The sequence below is a fragment of the Oratosquilla oratoria genome, chromosome 43 (assembly GCF_046742065.1).
Source record: "Oratosquilla oratoria isolate Oo_2021 chromosome 43, ASM4674206v1, whole genome shotgun sequence".
Taxonomy (NCBI): Eukaryota; Metazoa; Arthropoda; class Malacostraca; order Stomatopoda; family Squillidae; genus Oratosquilla; species Oratosquilla oratoria.
This window is the reverse complement of record NC_134819.1, coordinates 2040469-2047968: the sequence shown is the minus strand read 5'-3', so window position 1 is coordinate 2047968 and position 7500 is coordinate 2040469. Positions and strand designations below refer to the sequence as shown.

At 40.2% G+C, this 7500-nt stretch overlaps 1 protein-coding gene across 3 annotated transcripts in view; it reads left to right on the top strand.

Moving 5' to 3' along the window:
• The window catches only part of LOC143022120 (uncharacterized), a 558721-nt gene that overhangs the window by 518839 nt on the left and 32382 nt on the right, over positions 1 to 7500 (top strand). The gene's annotated exons all lie outside the window — the stretch shown is intronic.

The following is a 7500-nucleotide window of genomic DNA, read 5'->3' as shown; positions in this document are numbered from 1 at the left end:
GTGTGTGTGTGTGTGTGTGTGTGTGTGTGTGTGTGTGTGTGTGTGTGTGTGTGTGTGTGTGTGTGTGTGTGTGTGTACGCGCGGGCGCTAGTTTGCGTGAGCATGTGAATGCATGTCCACATGTATATACCTCGTACAGACATGCACTATATGTATGTATGTAGTATGTATGTATATATGTATGTATGTATGTATGTATGTATGTATGTATGTATGTATGTATGTACGTACGTATGTATGTATATGCGTATGTATGTGTGTATGTATGTGATGTATGTATGTATGTATGTATGTATGTATGTATGTATGTATGTATGTATATATGTATGTATTTATGTATGTATATATATATATAGGAGGGGCGATGTTAAACATGCCTCTGTTCTGCTCAATGGTTTTGAAGCTTTGAATGGCGGCCGCTTCGAGGCATTTCCTCCTCACCCTGTCTGGTTCACTAAAAAGAAGCTCTGCGTTATCCCAATCCATCAGGTGGTCGTTGGTGTTCCGGTGGATAACACAGGCGTTGGTGGTGATGTTGTTCCGGGAATCGTAGCGATGCTCCCGGATCCGGGTCTTCAGGTCACGGGAGGTCTCGCCGATGTATACTTTATCGCATCCAGCACAGGGTATGCGGTAGACACCAGCGTTTTTTCCCCATATCTCGTCCTGGCTGTCACTCCTTCTAGAGTTCTTTGATAGTTCTGCTGGACTGGCCCACTACCTGTATGTTGCAACGCCCAAGTGTCCGGGTGAGGGTGGTGGTGACGCTGCTGGCTGGAAGGATAAGCCTCCTAGCTGGTTCTTCCGTTGGTTCCCGCCCTTCCATTATTTTGAGTGCCTTTTTCTTACACTGGTGGATGATGCACTCTGGATATTTTAATTTCTGAAAAACCTCCTTTATGTGCCTAAACTCGTCCTCTAAGAATTCAGGGCTACAAATTCTGAGAGCTCTGAGGTAGAAACCTATAACTACACCTTTTTTAATACTGAGGTCATGGTGGGATAGGAAGTGAGTCAAATCGTCCTTATTGGTTGGTTTCCTGTAGACTGTAAATTTTAAAAGATTATCATGTTTGATGATAAGGGTATCCAAAAATGGAAGGGAATCGTTAATTTCTTCCTCCAAGGTGAACTGGATGGATGGCTCAACCTCGTTCAGTGCCGCTTGGAGTTTGGGGATGTCAAACCGTCTGGGGGAAATTAGTAGTATGTCATCCACATAGCGAAGCCATACTACGTTGCCAGGAACGATATCTGAGAAAGGCCCTGCTTCTAAAAATTCCATGAACAGGTTGGCAAGGACAGCGCTCAAAGGAGAGCCCATGGCCATGCCAAACGTTTGGTGAAAGTACTGGTCCTGGAATTTGAAATAATTGAATTAGACACAAAGCTGTATTAAATCCACAAAGTCATTGGGGGGAATAGGGAGGTCAGTGTCGGAACTAGTGATTTTAGCCCTAAGGAGGTCAATCGCTTTAAGAGTCTGGACACGTGTGAATAACAAAGTCACATCCAGGCTGGTCAGCTTTTTGTTGCGAGCAGGAATGTCTTTAATCCTATTCAATAGGTTCCCTGAGTGTTTCAAATGAGCACTGCTGATGGTACCCAAAAGGCGAGACAAATGTTTGGCCAGCGCACCTGCCAGTTTGTGTGGCGCACTCCCGATCCCTGATGTAATGGGTCTCATGGGTATATTGGGCTTGTGGGTTTTTGGGAGCCCATATAGGGTGGCTGGACTTGGGAGGTTTGGCAAGAGGTGAAGTAAACACTTACCAGTTTCTGATTTCCTAAGAATCCTCCTGGCTGCCTTAAGGAAGTTACTTGTCTCGACGTCCACTTTCGCCTGGGTGACTTTGGTGTAAGTATTTTCATCGCTTAGGAGGTCAGTCATCTTATGTAGGTAGGATGATGCGTCCATCACCACCACTCCTCCACCTTTGTCCGCGGTAGTGATCCTGACGGCGGGGTCCTTGACGAGTGCTTCCAACGCTCGAAAGTATCTCTTGGGTAAAGTAAGATTGGGAGGGTCGAAAAGTGCCGAGGTTAGTAGTCCTTGTATGTAGCCTTGCTGGAATTCGCTGTCTTTGTACCTGTAGTTCTTCGTGACGAGGTCGATGTTCTGGTTGGGTTTCGGGATGCCGGTGGCGAATTTAAGTCCCAAGCTGAGCACTTCAGTTTCGACGTATATATATATATACTAACCAATTACCCGTGCCTTGCTGCGAGTTCGTGTATAATCCCTAACCTAACCATACTATACCTAACTTTAACCCTTAACCCTAACCAAAATATTTTTTAAATTAAAAATAGCTTTAAACACTCCCCCTCCCAGATGTGCGCCCCCCTACCCGAAAGTTGGGAAACCCTAATTTGAAAATACATGCATACACAAATACAAATATCATGTGCACATTCTTTTGAGTGGTTAGGTGAGTGTGTGTGTGGATTGACAATAAATGCCTACAGGTAAAAGGTGAAGAAATGTATCTACTTTATTTATATTCAGAATATATATTGTTATAGGGGTTTATTTGGAGAAACCTAGGAAGAGTTTGGAAATAGTAGTAGTAGTAAAGGGCAGGATAGATAAGATGGGAAAGTGGGGGGAGGGGGATTTGGTGGGCAAGTGCAAGGAAAGAACGAAATGGAAGGCAGTTAGAGTTTTTATAGGTGTGGGGTAGACCCACTTGCAGTTTCCGCCGCACTAAGATTAAATAAGAATAAGCAATATTTCAACATTTGGTAAAATTATACAATCATTTTACATTTTCATGATTTTTTCTTACAAAATCTATCATGGTGTGTGACAACATTAATGTCACAAATATAGATAATATTAATTTTATGAACACATACAATGGTTTGTTTAATTGTATTGATTTTTATGTTACAAAAATAATAATTTAAGGGGGACTACAGTAGTGGCCTGTTGCCTAACCATAAGCCACCTAACTTTAACCCTTAACCCTAACCAAAATATTTTTTTCATTAAATATAGCTTTAAAAACTCCACCTCCCAGGTGTGCGCGCCCCCTCCCGAAGTTGGGAAACCCTAGTATGAAAATACATGCATGCACAAACACAAATATCCTGTGTACACATTATTTTTTGTGTGTGTATATGTGCATGTGTGTGTGCGTGTGTGTGTGGATTGACAATAAATGTCTACAGCTCAAAGGTGAAGAAATGTATCTAGTTTATTTATCTTCAGAATATGCACAGTTATAGGGGTTTATCTGCAAAAGCGTAGGAGTTTGTGAATGAACTATTTCCGCCCGCACAAAAATTAAATAAAAATAACCAATATTTTAACATTTGGTAAAATCGTACAATAATTTTCCATAAACATGCTTTCTTCTTACAAAAGCTATCATAGTTTGTGGCAACATTAATTTCACAAATGTAAATAATATTTATGGATACATACAATGGTTTGTTTAATCATATTAATTATTAAGTCACAAAAAATACTACGCGACTTCAGGGGACATTACATAAACCTCCTAACTTTAACCCTAACCAATAATTTTTTTTCGAAATTAAATATAGTTATCCAAGTACCTGGAGTGATAGGGTATCAGAATATATATGGTTATGGGGGTCTATCTTTAAAACCTTAGGAGGAGTTTGTGCACATACAAACAAATAAACAATCAGACAGACAGGCAGAGGCTACTACTTTATCATAATATATATATATATATATATATATATATATATATATATATGGAGTTGCTAAATATGAAGAAGGATAGGGAGGGAAAGGTAGTTGAAGTGGGAAATGCTTAGAAAATAACCGTGATGAGTGAAAAAATGTAGGTGAAATAAGGAAATATGAAATAAAGGCAGCTGTTAAGATGGTGAGAACAGGCAAGGCACCTGTGTTGGGTGGATCCCATCCAGAATATCTGAAAATAAAAGGAAGTACAGTGATGATTCACTGGCTGGTGAGGTTACTTAATGTTTGTTTGAAAGAGGGTAGAGTACCGGAAGACTGGAGGAGTGCCTGTATATTTCCAGTTTAAAAGAGAAAGGGGGGACAAGTGTGAGTGTAATAGTTTCCCTAAAAAAGCGTAGACTCAGAGGTGACTTGAGACAGGTCTTTAAAATTCTAAAGGGAATTGACAACATCAAAAGTGACCAAATTTTCACATTGAATGAGAATCAGACAAGAAACAATGGTCTCAAACTGTCCGGAAATAGATTCAAGTTGAAAGTAGGTAGAAACAACTTTGGCAACTGTGTAGTTAATGGATGGAATAAACTTCCTGCACAGGTAATGTAATGTAGTTCAGTTCGAAGCTTAAGAATAATTTAGGTAAACACCTAAGCATGATGTTGTAAAGATTATGATTTATTTTATATTATTTTATTTTGTCATCATTTGTATGTTTGATTTTCATTTATTATTAGTTATATGTTAATTTTTTTATTATTTACTATTTACCTGTTTGTTTATTATCTAATTATACCTATGCATTTATTTATGTATTTTATTTGTTATTTACATTATCATAGTTTATATTTATTAATTTATTATTATTAGGATTTTTTCGCATCCGACCTAGATATGGACCAAAAGGTCTCCTGTCGGCATTCTCCGCCTTTGTAATCCTTTGTAATCCTTTGTTAAGTGTAGTTGGGAAGGTTTATGGGAGGGTCTTGATTGAGAAGATTAGGAGAGGAACAGAGGGAGTAATTGGCAAGGAACAGTGTGGGTTTAGGATAGGTAGATGTTGCGTAGACCAGATTTTTGTTGTAAGACAGATATGTGAGAAAGCCATGGGAAAGGGTAAGGATTTTTTTCCTTTTAATGATTTGTAAAAGGCTTATTGCGGACGACACTGCGCTTGTGGACAGAGAGCAGTTTGAATGTGTTTGAGATTAGGTGTTTGAGAAGTATGATAGGAGTTACTAGGCTGGATAGAGTGAGAAATGAGGAGGTGAGAAGGAAAACGGGAGTGGAAAGGGAGTTGGGAGATATGGTGGATGAAAGAGTATTGGGATGGTTTGGACACATGGAAAGAATGAGTGAAGAAAGACTAGTAAAAGAGGTATGGTGGGTAGAGGTGGAAGGAGTGAACATGAGGGGGCGACCTAGGATGAGATGGATGGATGGGGTGAAAGGGATTTTGGTTAAGGGATAGGAGGTGAGGGAGTATGTGTGAGAAAAATTTGACGCAGCCCGAAGGGATTTCTCCCCGTCTTCTCCCTTTCTGCATGAGAAGACGGAGAGGTGGGGTCGCCGATTTAATGAAGTGGCCACGCTTTGGATGTGCTATGTCTTGCGACATTGTTTCTGACCCAGGGCAGTGGACAAGATGCAGGGATAACCCTTCATCCAGGAGGTGTGAAGATAAGAGGGAGAGAGAAGAGGGAAGAGGAATCGAATATGTAGGAGATGGAATGGGTGGGAGTGGTTTTTATGCCTTTTTCTTTTTGGCTACCTCCCTTATAAGGGGGGGAAATGCTTTTGTATATGCATGTATGTATGGATCTGGAAAATGCTTATGACAGTGTAGACAGAAAAACGCTGTGAGAATGGCAGGTATATGGGATAGGAGGAAAGCTGTAAAGAGCAGTCAAGAGTTTTTACGAGAGTAGTTGAGCTTATGTTAGGATTAGAAATGGAGAGAGTGAATGGTTTGAGGTAAATGTGGGCCTTCGTCAGGGACGTCAGGGATGTGTTATGCCACGTCCACACGGTCAAACACTGTCCGCCGGGCACGAGGGCTTTGCTCGACAACGGGCAATTTCAACGGGCAATCCATCAAACTGTCCGTTTCTGGCGCCATATGCGGGCAGTGGATGGAGGGCTGATATCGCTGCCAAACGCACGAGGTGAGGCGCGAGCAATGTTTCTCAGAATATTGAGATGTTTAAGGAATACTCCTCACTCAATTACACGTATGACATTGAAATTGAACACATACTTCCCTTCCTCGACACCGTTGTACACAGAGGCACAGCCAGTTTTTTTTTTCACGGAAGTGTACGTCAAACCGACCAATTTAGGATTTTGTTTAAATGGCGCAAGCGAATGTCCTGAGAGATATCGACGCAGTGTGATCAATTCTTTTGTCAAGCGTGCGTTCACACACTGCTCTACATGGACTGGTACCAACGCTGAATTGAAAAGAATCTCTCAACTCCTTTCCAACAACGGCTACAAGAAAGAAGAGATAGACGAAGCCAAAAGAACACGACTGGACACTTTCATGGCCCAAGAGATACACGTGGACAACCACGCGATCACCAATTTGTATTATAAAAACGTTATGTCTTCTGCTTATAAACAAGACGAGAAAGTCATGCGGAATATCATCCAGCGTAATGTTCAACCCACCGATCCCGACACACACATCAAACTTACAATTTATTACAAATAGAAACGAATTTCCAACCTAATCATGAAGAACAGCTGTCTCCCACCAACAAATACACTTCAAAAAGTGAACCTAGTATATCAATATACTTGCAATGTTGGTGACTGCAGTCGCCTACCTACCAGGTATATAGGTTTCAATACCACCACACTGTCCAAAAGAATCACAGCGCACTTACAAGACGGAGCGATACGCCGCCATAACAACAGGACACATGGGCAAACACTGAGCAGAAAAATGATGGAAGAAAATACAGTAATCCTACACAGTGAACATGACACCAGGAGATTACGAATGACGGAAGCTGTGTATATTCACAACTTAAAACCTGCCATCAACATCCAACAAATGCCCGTTTCCACTCTTCCTTCAGCTTGAAGCTCACAAGCAACACACGGAAAGCCACAAGGACTTAGAGAGACAGCACCCCACGGAGCGCCACAAGGACTTAGAGAGACAGCACCCCACGGAGCGCCACAGGGACTTAGAGAGACAACACCCCACGGAGCGCCACCTTCTGCACAAAGGTCACCTCCTCAGTGCCAACATAAGCCAAATATAATCACCATTTCAACCTAACACAACTATATTTACACTCCTGAAGATGGCCGAATGAAAGCCGAAAGACGTCTCGAGTTATCATGGATTTTAGAACCTTAGTACCCTCGCCTACGAAGATCGGAACACCGTTAGAATTTTTTTAAAACAAACTGTAAACTGAATAATGCTGTAACTGCTGTCGACTTAAACAGAACATGCATATATATATATATATATATATATATATATATATATATATATATATATATGCATATATACATATATATATATATATATATACATATATATATATATATATATATGTATGTGTGTGTGTGTGTGTGTATGTGCATGTGTATGTGTATGTATATTTATATGTATATACATATGCATATGAATATGACTATGTATATGTATATGTATATGTATATGTATATGTATATGTATATGTATATGTATATGCATATGTATATGTATATGTATATGTATATGCATATGTATATGTATATGTATATGTATATGTATATGTATATAGATATGGATATGGATATGGATATGGAAATGGATATGTATA